The sequence below is a fragment of the Physeter macrocephalus genome, chromosome 10 (assembly GCF_002837175.3).
Source record: "Physeter macrocephalus isolate SW-GA chromosome 10, ASM283717v5, whole genome shotgun sequence".
Taxonomy (NCBI): Eukaryota; Metazoa; Chordata; class Mammalia; order Artiodactyla; family Physeteridae; genus Physeter; species Physeter macrocephalus.
Genome location: NC_041223.1, coordinates 2,989,620 through 3,011,307, shown reverse-complemented (window position 1 = coordinate 3,011,307; position 21,688 = coordinate 2,989,620). Strand labels below are relative to the sequence as shown.

Here is a 21,688-nt window from a genome sequence, read left to right as displayed (position 1 = left end):
TTGTCACAGATGACAGCGTACGGTTTCCTGATGGGCGTTCACACGCTGAAAACAAACAAACAAGCCCGGTGAGGCTGAACACCTGGGACTGTGACTTTTCTCCGTAAAACTCGAGCGCAGTTGCCTCCGTCCTGGAATCCCAGGCAGCAGAAGAGAAATCTGTAGGTGTCTGGACTGGGGTCCCTTCTGGGGCGGGTAGCTTGTTCTCCTGGGTTGCTGAGTTTCTCAGGCCTCGGAGTTCACAGTTTGTCTTCGGGGTGGAATGTCTTTCTGCCGGTTTTTCCAGGAAGGCCGGGAAAGCCCTCTCAGCCATCTCGTCAGCTCCGGCCTGTGTTGTGGTAACAGTTTCAGTCCTTCAGTTTCCACCTTATCTGCGCTTCCAAATCAGATTTCTCGCCTGTTCTCGGCTTCTCCAGTGTTTCATCCCTTAGCCTTTTCTGCATGTATTAAGTGGCTTGTGAAATGTTTTTCCCACACCACTCTGTCAGTTTGCTTTTCTCTGTCACTTTTGGTTTTTACTGCCTCCAGTGAAGAGTTTCTTTTTGTGCTGTCGCCTCGGTTTTCTGACAATCCTGATCCCCCCGAGTCCCCCGCCTCGGCCTTGCGTGGCGACCTCCTCGCTCCTTGGGGCTCTGTTTCTTAGAGGCCGTGGTTTTGTGTCTCACTGAAAAGGCCAAACCGTTTTCTGAATTCATCTTTCGGTTCCTGCCATTTCTTATTTCCAGAGGCTGCGTCTCCTTTGAGTTTTAGGAATAACTCCATTGCCCCTCACCCTTAACACTTGGCTCCCTGCCGTTTTCTTTCCCCACCTCCTCCTCCTCCCTTGGGGCGGTGTCCCCAGCCTGCCGGCTGCTCCAAGGACCCCTCGCCGCCACACTGCAGGCGAGGGGCAGGGTCCGTCTTACTCACTCGAACCAGCTCTTGACTCCTTCTGTTGAGTGCCTAGATTGGCAAAATTGGGGTGCTGCCAGCGTGTGCATTTAAGGAGCGGGAGCGCAACCCCCCGGAGACCTGCGGGGGAGCATTTTAACCATGATGTGGGCGAGACGTTAACCCTTAACATTCACGAAAATGCAAGAGCCACAGAGCCCAGAGCGGCCTTTCGTGAGTCACTGCTCGTTGACCTGACTCGCCCATCGTCCGAAAGACAGTCAAGCAAGGGTCCCCTGTGGAGTTGTGCGCGAGATGAGACCCAAGGATGAAAAGAAATGGGCTCTTCCCAGGGAAGCAATGAGGGTGAGCCAGTAGGAGCAGCATTTCGGGTGTAAAGTTACTCACGAAATCATGCCCGGGAACTCTACCCAGTCATTTAGTCGGTGACCTTATAAAACGGCATTTCTCCTTTCTCTCTACCTGATTTTAGAGACTCCTACTTCGGCACTGAATTAAATCTGAAGCCCCACACCAATTCTCTTATAGGAAAGAATGCTGGAAACAAACGGATTTGGGAGCGACTGGTATACACTTCTTATGCTGGACCAGCTCTGAGGGCCCCAGTGTAACTCTTCAGCAGGAAAGGCCGACGTTAGGTCCCAAATGAGGCCAGGTTGTGATTGTTGCTGTGAGAGGGGTTGGTACGGCAGGCTCTGAGCCCAGAGATTCAGGAGCCTGACCCTTCCTAGAGGAAGCAGCAGGGAGAGGGCAGGGTTCCAGGCCCACGAGTGGGAGGGAGACCGCTCTGTCTATGGAAAAAACAGTATGCAGTGGGGCCCGATGTTGAATTGGAGCACGGGCAGAGACCTGAGGGAGGCCGCCAGCAGTGGGGTTTGAGTGCCTCGGTTCTGGAGCAAAGCTGGGGACACCTAAGAGAGCATGGACTTTTAATGACAGTGGAGACGCCAAAGACCCAGTCACCTATTTTCTACGAACAAAGGGGACGTTAAGACAGGAGGGCCAAGTCTGGCGGGAAAGCTTACGCCGAGGCCGGTGTGCTAGGTGCCAGTGTGCTAGGTGCCCGCGTGGTTTGGGAAGAGGACGCCGGAGGGCAGAGGTCAGCAGGCAGGTATGGGGGTGGGGCACTGGGCAGGCTTTTGAGACGGTGGCACTCTGGGATCTTCATGGACTAGATAGGAAGAACGCTAGAAAGGTCTGCAGTGTACCCTAGAAACTCTGGGGGCACTTTTAGAGACTTCTTGTAGAAATTCCCATAAATTCCATAGACAAAGACGAAAACAAGGGAGAATGAGAGATATTGTAAGGATATTCGGGGAAGGGCTGTCTGGGAGAGGGGGAAAGAGGGGAAGACAGACGGAGCCCTGAGCAGAAATCTGCAAGAGCATTTGGAGGGCAGGCGGCTGCAGCTGGGGTGAGAACAGAGAGCTGGAGGGTGACCACGGGGAGGGCCCCGAGGGAGAGCTGGGGGAAGGAAAAGCTAAGATGCATCCTCCCTCCATATCAAGTACCAGACTGATAGTAAAAAACGGGACAAAGGGGAGGGCTTGGCACGTCTGTGAGAAAAGGGCCCCAGTCAATGGTTCCCACCACGGGGACCTTGCCAGCTGAAAAGAAGCCGCTGAGGAGGAAAACCCATTTGGAAATTAGGATTAGCACGTTCTACAACCTCAACTCACACAGCTTCCAGGGTCCCAGGTGTCCCAGCCCGAGAGAACACAGGCAGGAGGAAGTAACATTCACCGCGGTCTATTATATGCGAGGAGTCCTGCATATGTTATCAGCCAGACATCAGCTTTGCAAGGTGGTGAGAGCTCCTCTTTTATATTCAGGAAACTAAGGCTCCAGAGAGAGGTGAAAAATGGAAAGCAGCTGGATTTCTGATTTGTCTTAATTTAAACTCATCTTGTTTCCACCAAACTAGGCTAAATATATGGCGAGTGGAAACAAATGTGTTTATCTCTCTGCTACCCACCACATTCAAACAACTATTTATAAATGGAATGTGGCGTGTGTGTGTGTGTGTGTGTGTGTGTGTGTGTGTGTGTGTGTGTGTTGTTTGGGGAGGGGAACCGGTTGGCTTAAATACTTTGAAAAATCTGAAAAAAAAGTTTCATAATACGAAGGATGACAATATAATCGGAACTGGAGGAGGAAAAAATCTCATCCTTAAACAACTCACAATCCAGTCAGAGATGCTGGTAATCAGAGAGGAAAGCAAAGGCCAAATAGTGCTTTAGCCTGAATTCATCATCCTAATTGTGCTTCCAAAGCACCCTATGCAAGTCAGGATTATTACCCTCCTTCTTTTAAAAACTGTCATAGTAAAATGAAATGTAGATCAGAGAGGTAAAGAAGTCTCGCCAGGGTCACAGAGCTCATGTGGAACTGAAACTCCAAGTTACACTAGTGGACTACGGTAATTCCAGAGCAGAAGTAAGTAGGAAGACTCAAACCGTGCTCTTGGTCTTGGCCTGATTCATTTTTTGTCAACTTGTGTAACTTTCAATGATCGGCATTAACCTCAGAGGCTGGCTTTTCAAAAAAGACCATTCTACTATTGTAGCTACTTCCTTTGGGTGCTAGAGGAATTGATGAGGTTAAAGGCACTGAGAGAGGGACTTCCCCGGCGGTCCAGTGGTTAAGACTTCATGTCTCGAATGCAGGGGGCCGGGGTTCGATCCCTGGTCAGGGAACTAAGATCCCGCATGCTGCGCAGCCAAGTAAATAAATAAAGGCACTGAAAGAAAAACCTGGAACGTTGTGGGGACTTGTACAGTGTTATCTGCTGAGGTCTGAATACAGGCTATAAATGACGCCCGTGAGTAAGAGTTCCCATGGATTAGTTGTAAGCCTAGAAAGGGAATTTCTGGGTAAGGTCCACCTTCGGTATTTATAGAATGCTGAATTGTTTTCCAAAAGATGTTGCACCAGCTTTACATGCCACCTGCTGTGAGTAAGGTTCCTCTTTCTTTGCATCCTGGACAACACTTGATATTGTCAAATTTGACAATTTTTCCAATCTGAAGGGTATAAAAAAGAATGTCATGGTTTCAAATGGCATTTCCCAGATTACTAAGGACTTTTGAGCCTCCTATTGAATCTTTTTCTTTTCTTTTAATTGAACTATAGGTGATTTACAATGTTGAGTTAGTTTCTGGTATACAGCAAAGTGATTCAGTTACACATATATATAACTTTTTCATATTCTTTTCCATTATGGTTTATTATAGGATATTGAACATAGTTCCCTGTGCTATAGAATAAGTCCTTGTTGCTTATCTATTTTATATATAGTAGTTTGTATTTGTTAATCCCAAACTCCTAATTTATCCCTCCCCCACCCCCTTTCCCCTTTGGTAACCATAAGTTTGTTTTCTTTGTCTGTCAGTCTGTTTCCGTTTTGTAAATAAGTTCATCTGTGTCATATTTTAGATAGCATATAAGTGATATCATATGGAATTTGTCCATTGACTCTTTTATAAAAATTCAATTATAGGAGGTTTTTTTGTAATGCTAATACTAATCATCTGGCTACTTTATAAATAGTAAAACATTCTCTCCCTTAATGACTAGTCTTTCATGTCCTTGATGATATCCTTTTGCCAACAGGAATTCTCAATTTTAATATGGTAAAAGGTATCACACTTTTCCTTTCCACTTTATGGTTTTTGTGCCTTTGTTTAAGAGAGCCATTCCAACTCCCAAGATCGTCTCTCATATTTGCAAAGCTGTATAGCTCTGCCTTTTTACGTTGAGGACTTTAAACCACTCAGAACTGACTTCTGTGCATAAGATGAGATAGAGATCCCCTTTCAATGTGGAAAATCAGTTGTCTAAGCACCGCTTATTAAATCAGCCATTGTTTCACTAAAGATCGGCAATAAGTCTGCCATAAATAGTGTCTGTTCTGCATCTGATTCTGGGCCCTCGATTCTGGGCTCCCTATTCTAATTCATTGATGGATGGTTTTATCTATGCTAGTGCCAATGAAGCACTATTTTAATTGTTCTATGGCTTTAAGTTAGGGCCTGACATGAAGGACAAGCCCCAGCCCTTACTATTTTCTGTTTCCAGTGTGTCTTGTCTGTTACAACTGGCTGCTCTTCTACATAGACGTAAGAATTAGCTTGTCCCGCAAAAAAAAAAAAAAAAAAAAAAAAAAAAAAAAAGAATTACCTTGTCAAATTCCATGAAAACTTATTGAAATTGCATTAAATCTAAAGATCAGATTGGGAAGAACTGACATCTTTGAAATATACAGTATTTCTCTCCATGACCATGACACTCCTTTTATTTAGTTCTTTTTAAATGTCTCTCAGTAATGTTTTATAATTTTTTTCATAAAGGGTTTACACATTTTTTTCCCAAATTTAATCTTATATAATTAATTTTTACTGCTATTGTAAAAGGAATATTTTACAAATTATTTTATAAAATCACACATTTTAAATAATATTTATGTAAACACTTTTATCTTATTACAAAATCTCATATAACACCTCATTATAATACAAACACTTAGTAATCCCCACCCAGATCAAGAAAGAGCCCATTCCCAGCACCCCAGAGGGTTCACTTCCCAATCACAAGCCCTAACCTCCCCTTTAAAGTTAAACATTTTCCGAAAAATTATAATAATTACTTTCTTCCTTTTCTCTGTTGGTGTTTTTCTATTTAAAAATACAGTTTTATATCTTTTATGAACTTTATGGCTTTTTTTTTCTTTCTTTCTTATTATACTCGTCAAACTTCCAGTCCAAGCTTGAAGAGAAATAGGAATAAATAGGCATCTTTTTATCGTTCCCAAATTCAAAAGGAACAGTTTCAACATTTCACCGTTAAGTACGTTATTTATTTACAATTTTTTAAAAATATACTAACAGATTAAGGAATTTCCCTCTTATTTATAATTTGCTATCATTTTCATTATGAGCAGAAATTACTGAAATAACCAATATATCACTGGGCTCAATTTGTTAATATTTTGTTTAAAATTTTTGCAACTACATTCTTGAGTGAGATTAGCCTGTTTTTTTCCTTCTAGGTTATGCAGGTATCACAAAAAGAAATGGAGGATGCGCCCTCTTTTTCCATTTTCTGGGGAGTTTACTTATAAAAGATGACATTATTCTTCCCCTAAATATTTGGATGAAATTCACTAGTGAAACCATATGGGCCTAGAATTTTCTTATTTTCTTTGTGGGAGGGTTTTCAAATTATGGATTCAATTTATTTAATAATTGTAAGACTATTTGAATTTTTCTATTTCTTCTTACTAAAATAATTTGTCCACTGTTGCTATTGAGATGTCGTCTGTATTTCTAATTGTTATTTCTTTGTGAGTGATCTGTCCTTTCTCTCTGGCTTCTTTAAAGAACTTCACTTTACATTTGGTGTTTTTCGTTGTTTTTTTTAATCTATTGCTCTTGTGGTTCTTTGGAACCCTTAAATCTGAGGATTGGTGTCTTTCATCAATTCTGGAATTTTAGAATTTTTTCTTCAGATATTGCTTCTTCCCCATCCTCTTGATTACTTCCACCGGAACTGTGATGAAATGTATGTTGGACTTTCTTACTCTGGCCTGTATGTCCCTTAACCCTCTGTTATATGTTCTACCGCCATTTTGTTTCTCTGTGCTGTATTTTGGATAATTTCTGTTGATCTACATAATTCACTAATTCTATCTTCATATATATGTCTAATCTACTCTTTAACCCACTTGTTAAATATTTTTATTTATTATTTTTTCCACTCTAAAAATTATATTTCTTCCTTTTTCAAACAAATTTGATTCATTTTCATAGTCTCCTACTCTTTACTCATAATTTAAAATTTGTTTGTAAAAGTTATTTAACCATATCAATCATACTTATTATACTTTCCACATCTGATAACTTCCATTATCTTGATTTTTTTGTGAATCTAATACTGCTGATTCTTATTTCTACTGGTTCTTATTCATGGTTCTGGGTTTCTCCATGAAAATGTCACATTTATAATAAATATATTATTATTTACTTGATGGTGCCATCATTGCTTTTCATAACTTTGCATTAAAGAAAAAGAAATCTGCCATTTAATTATTTCTTTGGGAGTTTCAACATTTCTTCATCCTTTTCATCTAGGTAGGATACTCCAGTCTCATTCTCAATCTGCATACTTAGTCCAATATTGACGTGCTGTCTTAGCCTCCTAGAATCAAAAAAGGGAGAAAAAAACTACATGTATAAACTCTGAAGGCAAAGTGCCTTGGAGATGTGCCCCCCCCACACTGTAATTCTTGGCTCTTTGCTCTTATTCACCAAGGAACTGGGAAACAATTCATGCCCCTTCACTTTCCCCCTGCCATTATCCTGGGTTTTCCATCTCTTCAGGCTGCTGACCCATCTAATTCAGCATCCCTGAAATCTCAGTGACCTTCACCCTCACTCCACCAAGGGCAGGAGCTCACACTCTTGCCCTTAGGCATTGTCCAGAGCTGCGCAGACTCAAATCTTAAGCTCAGTGTCTTGCTCCAACCACAGTCTCTCATCCTCTGGCATCTCCTGCTTTTAATCCCTCTCTAACTTGTTCTTTGATCTCCTGGGGAACTACATCCTCTAAGTCTCTGGGCAGGGAAAAGACAGGAGCCAACCACAACCTGGTGTATTTAAATTGCTTGTTCCAGGGTCAAGGGTACTGTGGTCCTGGGTACTGTGATCATCCCCAGAGAAGCAGGCTCACCCCTCATGTGTTCTGGGAGGTTAATCCTAAAGGAAAGAGACAGAGCCTTCTCTTAAAGATTGTATTTATTAACAATGAATCTTCTGAAAAATAAATCAATCCCATTTACAATAACATCAAAAACAATTAGGGCTTCCCTGGTGGCGCAGTGGTTGAGAGTCTGCCTGCCAATGCAGGGGACACGGGTTCATGCCCTGGTCCGGGCAGATCCCACATGCCGCAGAGCGGCTGGGCCCGTGAGCCATGGCCGCTGAGCCTGCGCGTCCAGAGCCTGTGCTCTGCAACGGGAGACGCCACAACAGTGGGAGGCCCACGTACCAAAAAAAAAAAAAAAAAAAATTAAGTACTTAGGAATAAATTTAACCAAGAAGATGAAAGATATCTACTCTGAAAACTATAAGACATTAATGAAGGAAAACTTAGAAGACACAAATAAATGCAAAGGTATCCCATGTTTATGGACTGAAAGAATTAATATTGTTAAAATGTTAATATTACCAAAGGTCATCTATAGATTCAACACAATCCTTATCAAGATTCCAATGGCATTTTTTGCAGAAGTAGAAAAAAAACTCGTAAAATTTATATGGAAACACAAAAGACCCAAAATAGCCAAAGAAATTCTGAGAAAGAAGAACAAAGAAGGAGGCATAAAACTTGCTGGTTTCAAGCTATACTGTAAAGCTATAGTGATGAAAACAGTATGGTACTGACATTAAAAACAGATGAATAGACCAATGGAACAGAACCAAGAATCCAGAAATAAACCCAAGCATATACAGACAACTAATATTTGACAACGAAGCCAAGAATACTCAATGGAAAAACAGTCTCTTCAATAAATGGTGCTGGGAAAAATTGGATATTCACATTTAAAGAGTAAAACTTGCTATCTCTCTTACATCACTCACAGATATCAAATTGAAATGGATTAAAGACTTACATGTAAGATCTGAAACCATGAAACTCCTAGAAAAAAAACGTAGAAAAAAATCTTAACATGGATGCACCTCGAAGGCATGATGCTAAGTGAAGTAAGTCCGACAGAGAGACAGATACTGTGTGATCTCACTTATATGTGGAACCAGAGGCAAGACTTCGGGAAAGGGAGAATTAGAAGAAATTGATCAAAAGTCGCAAACTCCCAGTTATAAGATAAATAAGCACTAGGAATGTAATGTATAATATGATGACTATAGCTAACACTGCTGTGTGTGGTATATAAGAAAGTTGTAGTGATACTTAGGAAAATTGTTAGAGAGTAGATCTTAAGAGTTCTCGTAACAAGAGAATTTTTTTCTTTTCTTTTTATTGTATTTATATCAGATGATGAATGTTAACTAAACCTATTGTGGTAAACATTTCACAATACATGGAAATCAAACCATCGTTCTGTACACCTTAAACCTATACAGGGATGCATGTCAATTATTTCTCAATAAAACTGGAAAAGAAATTGTATTTAAATCATTTTTTCTATACATAAACTCTTTAAATGGTGGCAGTACCAATATTAACAATGGTTACTATACCAATGTATAATTTTTTTCTGCAAATAAAAGGTTTTATCCACTTCGTTGGATAAAACTTCATGACATTTAATTTTTTTTGGATCACAGACCTCCTTAAAAACTTAATTTAAAACACACACACACTATGAATCCTGTCTCCAAGAAAATCATATGTACATAATCATATACAACATATTTTAAGGGATTTACACCCCCAAAGTTTCTGAATTTTATGTTAAGCACCCTGGTCTACTCTAAGTTTGACAACAGATTCACCAATTCAGTGGTTCTCTCAAAACTGTTCTACCTGTAAATTTTCTCGTTGTGTATCTATCCACCCTCACCAATAGTCCTACTTCCTTTCCTGATCATGTAAATTCACAAGGCTCTTATATCTCAAATTGGAAATTTTGACCACTGGGGAAATTATGGAAACGTTCTCCAAAATTTTGGGGGAAAAGCATATAAAATTTGGATTAGCATTTCATACTCAACAATCCTGCTTGGGAAGATGATTTGAGAACCACAGGTACTGGCTAAATAAATAAAACAGCATCTGTTTCTAGCAAGACAAATTAATCAATCTTCACCAAAATCAATTATCAGAGAAATAAAAACAAATATTTACTAATAAGGGTATGTATGTGTACGTGTATATGTGTGTCTGTGTGTGTAGGAAAAAAAATCATCTCTACCACAACTTGCATGAAAATCCAAACAAACTAATGACTGATGAATCCAAATCTGCTGTTTATGTGTTGACTTGAAGTTAATATCTGTAAAACACCTCTAAGTGGATAGAATTTGAAGGCTTCCCCAGGAGACAGAGCCTAGAGGACAATTGGTATCAGATGACCCTGTCCTGTCTTCAGTGATGGGTCTGCACCTGCGTGCCCAGAAGCAAGGCATCCGTGACATTTTCGGAGGGCAGAGGCAGTCTCGGCCTGGACTGGAGGGGAACTTCCGACACCTCACCAGCAGCGGGCCGGCTTTCTCAGGCGCCCCCGGAATCCTGGCTTTCCTGATCTCTCTGCAAGGCCTCGGCCTCTGACTGATGGGGGCTCTTTACAGTGCAAGGTCCCTTAATTAAAACATGAACTCTGTTCATTTCACTCCGTCTGATAAGGACCCCCAAAAGACAGGGGGAGTTGACCAGAGAGCAAAGTAGTAAGAGACTGAATCCCAGGGTCTTGTCTTGAAGGCTTTCCCGTGCCTGCAGGTCAAACGGGACTAACGTCGATCTGGACTCACAGATGCAATCGGCCACCATCAGCGACCAGGCTGCAATTGGGCTTCTTCTAGTCGGAGGCTGGCTCCCCCATGGGGCCCCAGCGGGCAGCCCAAGCCTCCCCTTCCGGTTATTTATGAGGTTGTTGGGAAAGGTTGTACCTGGCATGGAGGACGTGCTCCATCATACACTAGAAACATCTCCACCACCACCTGAATGGATGCAACCCATCTTGTACAACGTACTGGACGAAGAGCTTGTACCATGAGCCGGGCGTTATGTAAGCACCTTAACTACCTTACTGAGTTCACCCTCACAGCAGCCCTGGAGGAGGCATCCTTGTACCCGCCGCACGAAACCAGGACACCAAGGCCGGGCCTCACTAAGGTGGTCACATGGGTAGAAAGGGTCGGGCAGGAGCTGAACCAGGTGTGTCCTGCCGGCCTGCGGCGCCATCCCACCTCCAAGCGAGAAGCGGGTGTGGGGGCATCACACAGATTTTATAGATGGAAAATTGAGCCAGAAGGAGCTCATTTACTCATTCATTCAGGAAAAGTTAATTGATTTCCTCTGTGGGCCAGTTACTGTTCCAGAAGCAGGAGACCCTGAAGGGCCCAAGGCAGCCCTTGCCGCCTCGCTGGGTTGCCAACACGGGGTGGGGCGGGGGAGGGAGAAAGGAGGGGAACAGACGAACAAGCCAGCATCCGTCACTCCACGGTGGTGAGAGGAGGAAAACACCAGATGCGAAGGGTGAGGGCCACGGCATCCCAGAGGATTCCTGGAGGAAGCAGTACTCGGGTTGAGAGCGAAAGGGGGAGCCACACAGGGGCGTCCCTGGCAGTCCAGAGGTTAGAACTCCAGGCTCCCACTGCCGCGGGCCCGGGCTTGGTCCCTGGAGGGGGAACTGAGAGCCTGCGTGCCGTGTGGCACGGCCAAATTTAAAAATAAAAATAACATAACATAAAGGAGGAGCCACGTTAAACCAGAATCTCTCAGTTCCCTTCCCCTCTCTCTACCAAATTCTTCTCAAAAACAGCAGGGTTTTTTTTGCTCTTTTTTTTTGTCTTTTTCAAATATTTCTCATTTCTGGTGTTTTCCTAGACTACTCACATGCCACCCAGGGCCGCTTGGTGTCTTCTTGTTTTCCGATTGGAATCTTTTTTCCCACTGGCTGGGCCGTGGGAAGCCCAGGAAGCTGAGGGGAGGCCGTGCTTTGGGCTGGTGACCAGCCGGACGGGAGCCCTCTGGCCACCTCCCTGGGGGCCGCAGCCCACGCGGCCTGTGTGCCCCGGGGAACACGGGACCCAGCTTTCGGAAGCAAACATGATTTCTGTGGTTATTGTTTTCACTACATTAAAAATGTGAGAAATAATTGTTAAAACAGAATTTGGTAAAGTTGGACTGACAACGATCACTAAAGTGTGTATTTATGTATTCATATTGCAAATGTTCATTATACACTATTTGATATTTTAGAAGATAGTACCTTATTGCTAAGAAATACCATTCAAGTCAGGGTTCATCTCGTCTGTGATCGCCTACCGAGGGGCAGCTTTGCTGGGCCGTGCAAGTCCATGGAGAAAAGTGGTAGGAAAATCAGACCACAGAAAGACGGGCACTGCTTTGGTTTCATTTTGTTTGTAAATTAGACTCAGGATTAGATTTTTATGTCCCCAAGACCAAAACTAATGTCTCTGTCCTCTGGTCACCACATCAAGACCCAGAATGAAAACACAGTTCAGTACACATGGATGTGCTTTCATCCTTAGTTGTAAATGGTAGCCACTGCTTCCAGGCAGCCCTCCTAGATGTGTCAGGACTTTCACCGCGCAGTCTGCTGACACGCAGCCAGGAGGGTACCGTGCTGTGGACGCCTCTTCCCACGCCCCGCACCCCAGATCTAAGACAGAGCCTCACTGTGCAGCTTCCAGACCAAGACAACACTGACCACACCGCCAGCTCTGCCCTCTGGGTCCACATCTGCAAACTGGCCGCTCCTCTCCAGCAGTCTGCTCAGGGTAGCACCAAACAGAGAAAAGCAAACACAGAAGCAAGCTGTCAGGCTCAGCACGCCTTGAACACACAGTGCTGTTATTAGGATGCCTCAATATTTTTCCTCGCTGGAAGCCGCTGGCTCATCATACTCATCCTGAAAGAAGCAACAGCAAACGACGGGGGAAGAAAGCATTTCCCGACCCCATGCAGTGTGCATTCACGTGTGGACAGAGTTATATGGATTCTGTGTGAAGCATATTGAATCCACCCATTATTACAGCCCAAGAAACTGCGTTTTCCTTTTATTCCTCTAGAGCATCAGTCATAACACCTGGCACAAACTGGGCCTAAGCCCGGGAAGTCTGGGGCTGAAGGAGAGCGCATGGCTGGCGGGGTGCCTCCCGGAAGGGGGTGAGGATTCAGTCCCCCCGCCTGTCCCCCCGCCTGGGCGGGCCGCTCACTGCTGGGCACACGAGAGCACTCACGAGCCCCTGAGCCTGCTTTCTGGTCTGCAACTCCAGTGACTCAGAGAGGGACAAAGGGACACACGTGCAGGAGAAGCTTCCCCGATGGTGCCTGTAACACCATCGCCTCACTAGCTGCCGCCTCCCTCTCAATGCTAATGACAGAGGCAATATTTGTCACCAGGCTGTGCTTTCCCTCCCTTGCCTGCATCCTGGGTGGACTGGGAAGATGGGGACAGAGGCCAGGAGGCCGCGGTCTCATGGGGAAGTCCCTTCAGGAGGCCGGGACCCAAGGGTTACCCTTGGGGCCACAGTTTCGGACCCCACAGGGACGGTGACAAGGACGTGTCCCTCCGCAGTGGCAGCTGCAGGCCCCACGTGCTCTCACCTGGCGCGCACAGCGGCTCTAGAGAACACGGTGTAATGGTTGTTGTCACCGGTTGATTTGTGAGGACACAGACTCTAGAGCTGGTGAGAGAAGTGCCCAGTGTCACCGCACCCAGTGGCATCCCTAGGCTAGGCCCCGGGCCTTCATCCTCCCTTTCTGCGCTGCTTCTCCTGGTGAGGCCAGAACAGCGGAAGCAAAGTACAGGGCGACCGCCTGCCCCGCGGGCGAGCTCTGGCGGGGTGGGCGCACAGCAAGGCTCGGGGCGCCAGCAGTGGGGGGCAAGTCGGGCTGCCTCAGCACGGGTGCCCCTCACACTGGGATGAGACGGAGGCCTGAACGCCCTGCCTGCCGTCTCTCTCTGTACACACGATACAGCAAACACCGCGGCAGAAACAAACACAGCCTTTTATCCCTCCTGGGGAAGCTGTTTGACAAATTGCTTTCCTTGGGAAAGTACTCAGGCTTATGGAGGACACACAATAATTAGAAGACACGGTACCTGCCTTTGAGGCTCTTACAGAGCTCAAACAGCTAAAGAATGTAAGTGGGAGAAGGGCAATTTCAGCCCCAGCTTAGGAGGAGCTAATGAGTGAAGGGAATGCATCCTAGAAGGCTTCCTGGAAGGGGTGATGGATTTGTGGGCAAGAAGGGGAGGTAAAGGCAATGAGTCAGCCCAGCCTCAGAGGAGGGACTTCGCCTGTCATCCAAAGACAAGTGGAGCAGTAAAGGAAGCTAGCAAATGTTTTAGCTAGAACGTGCTTTGCTTTGCACGGATGCCCTCTGAAGGCCCACTGTGATGCCGGGAGCAGTTCCTCCTAGCTGCTGAGCCAGGTCTTGGGTGGAGGAGGGGAGAAGCATCTTCCTGCGTCTCTGAACATGCAGAGCAGAGCCGGGCAGCTTCGGAATCGCTGCCTGTGCTGGTTCCCCGCCAGCTGGAGCCAAGGCCAGGGGTTCTGGGCCCCTCCCTTGGGCTGGGGCCTCAGGCTCACACGACCTCTGGTGTTTCACAGGCACCTTTGCTGGATGCTCAGTGGGGATATGGTCAAGCCTGTCATCCTTGCAGCCCAGGAGCTGCAGGCCCCGAAGTGCTGCCAGGAGCTTCCTACAAGGGTGGTGGCCTCTGCTGCAGTATCTGGGTGCAGAAGTAAGGATTCCTGCTAACCTTGGCTCTGAGTTTAGCTGCAAGCTCATCAACTTTGCAAAGACCTTTTTTTCCCCAGATGGGTTGTCCTTAGTCATCTGCGCTCCTGAGAATCTGAAATCTTCAATTTCCATGTACACAATATGGGAAAATGCCAGCAAAATAAAGGAACAGTGAGGCATATGAAGGTTTTTGAAAACCTGGTCTTGCATCTTTTTAAATTTGAACTTTTGCAGTTTTTATTCTTTAGAAAAGTGAACAGGGTGTCTCCTAAGTGCACAGATTAAATATTACAAAGTGCTCCCAGGAACTGGGGCCTTGGCTTCTACGAGAGTGTTGGTGTCACCTTGGTACCCGCCATGGAGCTCCCCGCTTCCCTCCTTGGGTGCAGGAAATGGATCAGCGGACTGAAGAGGAGACCTTGACCATCCATGATTCAATCATGTCTTGCTGTGTTTCTGTAATTATTGGAGTTGGTTTAATCCAAACAAAGAGGATATTCTGAAGACATTCAGCCCAATTCTGATGGACAGGACAGCCGGCCAAGGGAGGCTCCGATCTCCCTGGGCTGAGCTGTCACTTGCGGGAGGGACAGGAGCTGCGTTTGCATTTCCGAGGCCAGACCACACTTTTCCCATATATTGCCATTTCCCCAACTATTTGCCCTGATTAAAGGAGGGTAGAAAATTACTTACGCCCCTAAATTGCAACAACAAAGGCTGGGTGTCTCTTTTCAATCAAAACAGCTCGGCTGCCTGATTCAGATGCTAATAGCGGGGGCCTGAATTGGCCACTAAAAGAGGGAGACACTTTTCTCTGCAAATGACCAGAAAGTCACTCCATTGCCCAGGAATCTGCAGGATCCTTCCAGCTGGACGTCCGTGAAAGTGCTTCATGGGAAACCTCCCGGAGGTGGTCTCGGGCTGCAGCCTGCTTCGGGTGCAGCTTCTGGGGAAGGGAAGAGGACCTTCAATTTGAGCAAAGCTCTGACCCAAGGAACGGGGTCTCTGCGGAAAGGCCCCTTCTCCCTGTTGCACATCCAGGAAGAGGTGAACACCTCTGGAGCAGCTTTGGAATACTTCGTTGGAAAAGGCCGCAGTTTGAGGGTTGGCTGCCATCAGCCTAATTCATCCTGATTCCGAGGTGGCCTTGCTCGCATTGGCTTTAAGGAGAAGAGGAAGTGTCTCCTCAGCCCCCTGCAGCCGCATCCCCCCAGGCCCTCCCACCAGGCTTCCCAGTGTTCTGCTTGCTTGCGGCGGGGCGCGGGGTAGCTGGAGACAGCCGGGCTTCAGGCCGATGATCCAAGTTGCAGTCCTGCCGCTGGCTCGGGGCGCGACCAGGCTCTGCCCTGTGTGCCCCTTGCACGCTGCGTCCTCAGGAGTGCGGTCTTAGGGCAGAGGGGGACCAGCGCCTACCTCCCCGCTCAGGGGAGGAGCTGCGCACACACACGCATGGGGACCCGGGGCAGCTGACTGCAGCTCCACGCTAGCCCGGCCCTGACCACGTCGGCTAGCACTCCCGCCCGAGTGCCCTTCCACGTCACAGCCCCTCGTGCGACACCAGACGCCGCGCCACGTGTGGGCGCCTGCGCTGTGGGACTCGGGGCCCCGGCAGGCGAGGCGTCGGGCGGATGACACAGAGGTTTCGAAAACTTCCCAGTCTCTACGCCTCGCTGCCATTATCACAGTATGTGTCTTTTCAACGTTGGCTTTTGTGTTCGCCTTACGCACCAATCACGCAGCCGTGCACATGTAGACTTTGCACCCACCCCGTGCCCAGCTGGGGCGCCTTGCTCGCCGAGGGCTACACCCTCGAGCCCCCGATGCATTGGCTGGACTCGGCTCTATTCTGGAACCTTGCGTGCTTGGTGAGAGCAACGCTGATTTTAGATCTGTATGAGTTAAGAGGCTTTAACAATTTGCAGTCCCAAGGGAACTGTTTCGTGCTCCTCCAAGACAGCCAGCCCTTTCTCTCCTCTCTACCCTCCCCCGCCACCGACCCGGCAACCTCAAAGGACAGGGCTTACTTTTGTTTACTTTTCAGATTTACACTATGCTGGTTACTTTCTTATGGATTATTTATGACGCTTCTTTTACTGGGAAATAGTACTGAAACCATATTGTGGAGTGACAGTTCTTTCATTACCTGTGAAAACACCAGGAATGTGACTGTGCGAAAGGCATTCAGAACAGGCATTCGTGCGTGTGTTAGAAAGGGACTTACCTCCTGGAGAACTCCGTGTTAGCGAGGGAAGTAGAATACATCTGATGTAAGCGACCGAGATATCTTTCACTTCGAGAATCCTTCTCATCTGATTTACAGACAGTCTTGCTCTGAAAGAAATGTTTTATTTTTATTTTTTATGTTCATGTCTTACCTCCAAGGCTAGACTTTAAGACTGTCTAAATGGGCACTTATCCCTCTTTATATTTCTAATACACAGATTCATGTATTACACACGGTCAGCGTGCACTGCATTGCTGTGATAGGGAAGGACCTTTGTCTTCTATTACAAGTTAATCGCTAAAGGGATGTTGCCAATAAGCTTAAATTATACATAATGGCCCAGCTTTGGGAACCCTGCCTCCCAGGTCATGAGCATTCAGCTAAAATACCTTGTTCAGCTCACAGGAAACATTATGACCAGGCCCATCTGTGAATGACTGCAGGCAGGAAGAAATGAACACATTCCCTCCTGAGGTGGACTAGAACCAGGAAGTGTTTGACTTTACTCCCTCCCCTTTTAGTATAAAAGAAGCCTGAATTCTAACTCAGGCAAGATGGTTCTTTGGGACATGAGTCCACCACCTTCTCCGTCTGCTGGCTTCCTGAATAAAGTCGCTATTCCTTGTGTCCCAACAACTCGTCTCTCGATTTATTGGCCGGTCGTGCAGAGCAGCACAGCTTTGGACTCGGTAACGTTGTTTCTTATGATGAGTAAACCCAGTAGTTATTCTCCATACTTTACATTTATAATGCTTTTGGATGCATGTCAAAATATTCTTGGTATGCTATGAATACTTAGACTTCTCTGCCTTGGCCTTCCCGTATAAATTAGTTGACAAGATAACACTGATGCCATTGGACGGCAAAAACATCTGACAGACAGCTAGATCCCCAGGCTAAGATTGGTACAAACAAAAAGATGTTATTTAGCATAGCGTAATTAAGGGTGGTATCAAGCGCAGTACTCGAGACAATATTTTAAAAATCCAAAAATAGTGATGTAAATTACATCACTGTAAGTGTAGAAGATGAGGAGAAATTTTAAAAAAACAGAAACATAGAAATAGCTGGAAAGCTAAAGTAATCCCCCCATGTGATAGAATTTCAGGTTAGAGAAAATTCCAAACAGATAAAAATAAGCCAAGATACAAGTAGGACCAGGAAGGCAGAAGAATGGAAGGACTAAGAAATCAATGGCATAGTGTTGCATTTTCAAACCCTAAGACCTTGGTGAGGAAACTTTATGGATAACTCGGAACTCATTCTCATTCAGTGCTCCAAGGAAGGAGCTCTGTGATCATGCAACATCCTTTAACTTCATGTCTGCCGGATCGAATCAGCACCAGCGGTCACAGCCAGGTGCATTGATTCAGGATTTCTCAAGTTTGTCTAATCGTCACAGGAATTCACTGAGAAGCTTGATAACAATACAGATTCCTGGGTCCCAACACAGACCAACTAAATCAGAGTCTTCTGGCAAAGGCCTAGAACTGCACATTTTACCAGAGGCCCCCAGTGACCACTGTGATCCAGCACATTTGGGGAGCACTCGTTCAGCCGAGGATGACTCAGGAAGAGAAACCGGAAATAAGGAAAGAGACGGGTCCGTCTTTCAGACAGCCCCAGAGCATGTGCATATGACCTACCATTATAGTCTTTGCTTAAAGAATCAGATTTAAAGCTAGACTATACTAGCGATAGGACAAGATTTGTTTTACACTTGAAAGGCCTTAGTAAGTGTGTGTGTGTGTGTGTGTGTGTTTCCAGTTTACTTGTCCCACTGGGGTGGTGGTATCTGGTCCCTAGATTTCTAGACATGTATATTCAAGGCATTTTACAGTCTGAATGAGTATCTAAGAAGATCATCTTCTCAAACTCCCTCATTTGACAGACAAGAGATGCACCTGTGTGCTTGTAAGTTTGCACATCTGTGCATATAAAAGTACGCATTATAGGTGTGGGTCTTTGACCCTTTTCTGAGTTTGGGGGAATTCTGGAGCCTACACCCTTAACCTATAGCCTGTAAATGAATTAAACAGAGTCCAATGCTAGCTTTCATAATCCATGACAGTAAGCCTTTGGAAGACAGTTTGTTCATTACATTCCACAAGATTCAAGAATTCACATGCACCCTAAGAAGCTCAAATATGGCTCAGGTTATCCTAACGTGACCTCGACATGCTTTTGGGAAACTGAGCCACTCTATGTGGCTTCGAGGCTGAGGCTCCAGATCAGTAAAGACGCCCCTGTAGGAACATCTATAGGACAGGAACTTTGCTCAGCCCTCAGCCAGGCTTTGTGGGTATTCTCATGACAAAGAAAAGCATTTGTCTGTGACCTTTCTTTTCTTCTTCTCCACTACCACCTCAGGCCTTCTCTCAGGCTGAACCAGCTGAATCCACATGGGGCCCAGCATGGAAGGAGGCGGAGGGGGGGAGAGGGAGGGAGGGGGGCGCGGGGGAAGTGTGGAGGGGTCCCGCAGAGAGTGAAGGACACACACGCACACAATTCACCTTCTCTGGGCCTCAGGGTCACTTGTCTGCAGTTTCTCGCTGTTCACACTTTTCCCTCCACTCCTTAAGCCGAGAAAGAAGGCCCTCAGAGGGAAATGTGAGATATCTTTTTACAAATATCCTTCAATGCCGCAGTTTATTAACACTGTCAGCCGAACTGTGTCCCTCCAATCTCCACCATAATTTACAAAGTGGGAAACTTGCCTCACCGTTCTGTACCAGGCCGAGGGGCAAGGTCCCCTGTAATTTAAGGCTAAGATTCCAAATGCAGCCCAGTGTGGCCAAGACCCGAATTTCAGTAATAACTTCTCATCCCCAGTTTTAAGATGTGTGCATCTTCTCTCCGGTCTGATGGGGCCAGAACCTATCTTTCTGAATTATGATGACACTGCGTCTTATGCAGAGTGGCAGCGGCTGTGTCTGGCCTCTTGTTCTCCGGTTAAGTGTGAATGCAATGTATCAGATCTGTAACAGTACTGGCGATTTCCTGCTTATCTGCTTTGGTTCCTCTAATTGCTGGTTCCACAAGCGTTCTAAGCACCAGGTACAGGCGCTTCACGGCCCTCTGCCTGGTGTCAGTGTGGAGTCACCGCCAGGCCCAGCGGGTGGCCAGGACTCCCGCCTGGTGGCCTCACTGCTGGCTGCCCACCCAACACCTGTCACCCATTTTCTTCCTTACTAAGAGTACCCTGGTCTTGCTCTGGTGTACAAGGTACCCAGATGAAGAAAACTTCATAGTACACGAGATGCTCACTGAAACTCCGGTTAGTTTGATCCTCTTGTGCTAACCCACTGTACCTGGGACTCAGGACCAGGTCAGCCTGTCTGGTCTTGCTCAGTCCCTTCCCTCTCAAACTGGCCCAGAGTCCTGGAGCCAAATGTATGCTCTGTCTAACCTTGGGATCAGTGTATTTGCCAGAAAGCATCTAGTCTCTCCCACCCCAGTAGGCCTATCCTTCCAGTCCTCCAGGCAAAACAAATGTAAAGGTTTTCAAATATTTTATTTCCTTGTTTTAGTCTAGAATTTTTTGTATCTCAGAGTTTATAAACATTCTCAAATATGTCTAGATATTGCAATCTAGATCTTAGGTCACTTAACGTGCTTTCCCTTTATGACCCGTATTCATTTTCTCAACCCATTTTGAAATTTTGCCTGCACCGAAGGGGTCAAATAAGTCACCTCCATTTCCAGAAACTTGCTCTTGTTTACAAGTGTTTCATGGGCTTCCCCACTTTAATCAGAGCACCATCCAATCTGCTGCTGTATCTGTATAAGAGCTTAGTTGGATTTCTTCCAATCTTCAGCCGCAGAGAACTTATTTGCCTACAGTTTCTGTCTCAAATGATTTCTAATTCATAACAAGCTTGTCAACTCGCTTATGAAGAGGATGCTTTCCCACAGGTTCTGCACGTCTTAAACAATATCACTGGACCGTTCAAGGGAATCAAAAATGCCAAATTCTGTTGAACTGTTTTCTGTACTTGGAAACACATACTGACTATTGATTATACTGGCACTTAGCACTGTAGTTTTGTCTTCATTCTGTCTTTACTAGTAATGCTAATATGCTGAAGAAAAATAGAGCTAAGGCTCTTTTTATCTTGGAATCTATTATATCCCCAGGTAAAGTTGAGAGGGAATTATGTTTTTAACTCTAAGGTTTTTCTAACTGTTTATTTTGCAAAAATTTCAAACTTATACAAGGGTACAAGAATCGTACAATGAACTTCCATAAGTCCTTCAGCTAGTTGTATCAATTGTAAACATACTTCATTTTGTGTCACATAAAATGCATGTTTTATGTCTCCCTTTCTCTCTCTTTACATATGTTTTTATATGCATATATGTACGTACATATACATATAATTATACTATTATTATTATTAGTTCACCATTTAAGAGAAAGTTACAGACATAATGACCATTTACTCCTAAATATTTCATCATATATTTCCCAATACAAATGTCATTCTCTTATATAACCTCAGTAGAATAACCAAATTTAAGAACTGAATATTGCTATAATGCTATTATCTAATTTACATCCTAAATTTCACCAATTGCTCCAATACACTGGTAAAGTTATAATGTTTTAAGGACATGTCAAAATTTATTCAACATAGACAAGTGGATGTTAACTTGCTTTTGAAAATGAATCTATTCAATATATTATAAAGATAAAAAAATCTATGTGAGAAACAGATTCTATGGTGAGAAACAGACTCAATCAACAAGAATTATTTAAGTATTCAAAAAACTATTGGAAGGATCACTTTGGCAATACACATACTAAAACTGAAACAATGCAGAGAAGATTAGCATGGCCCCTGCACAAGATGATACACAAATTCTTGAGAGGTTCAATATTTTTTTTCAGAAAGGAAAAGAAATGGTTGAGTGTTATGGACTGAATTATGTTCCCCCCAAGTCCTTACGTTGAAGCCTTAACCCTCAATGTAATATATTTGGAGATAGAGCCTTTAAAACAGTAAGTAAGGTTACATAAGGGTGGGGCCCTAACCCAATAGGACCAGTGCTCTTTTGGGAGGAGGAAGAGACACCAGAGGTGCTCTCACACAAAGGAAGGACCATGTGAGGACCCAG

General features: G+C 45.1%; 1 non-coding gene across 1 annotated transcript; it reads left to right on the top strand.

The window, feature by feature from the left end:
• The first annotated feature begins 21,350 nt into the window (after nt 1-21,350).
• Nucleotides 21,351-21,455, top strand: LOC112064653 (U6 spliceosomal RNA). The gene has a single exon (XR_002891586.1). It is a non-coding gene; the product is annotated as a U6 spliceosomal RNA (small nuclear RNA).
• The last annotated feature ends 233 nt before the right edge of the window (nt 21,456-21,688 follow it).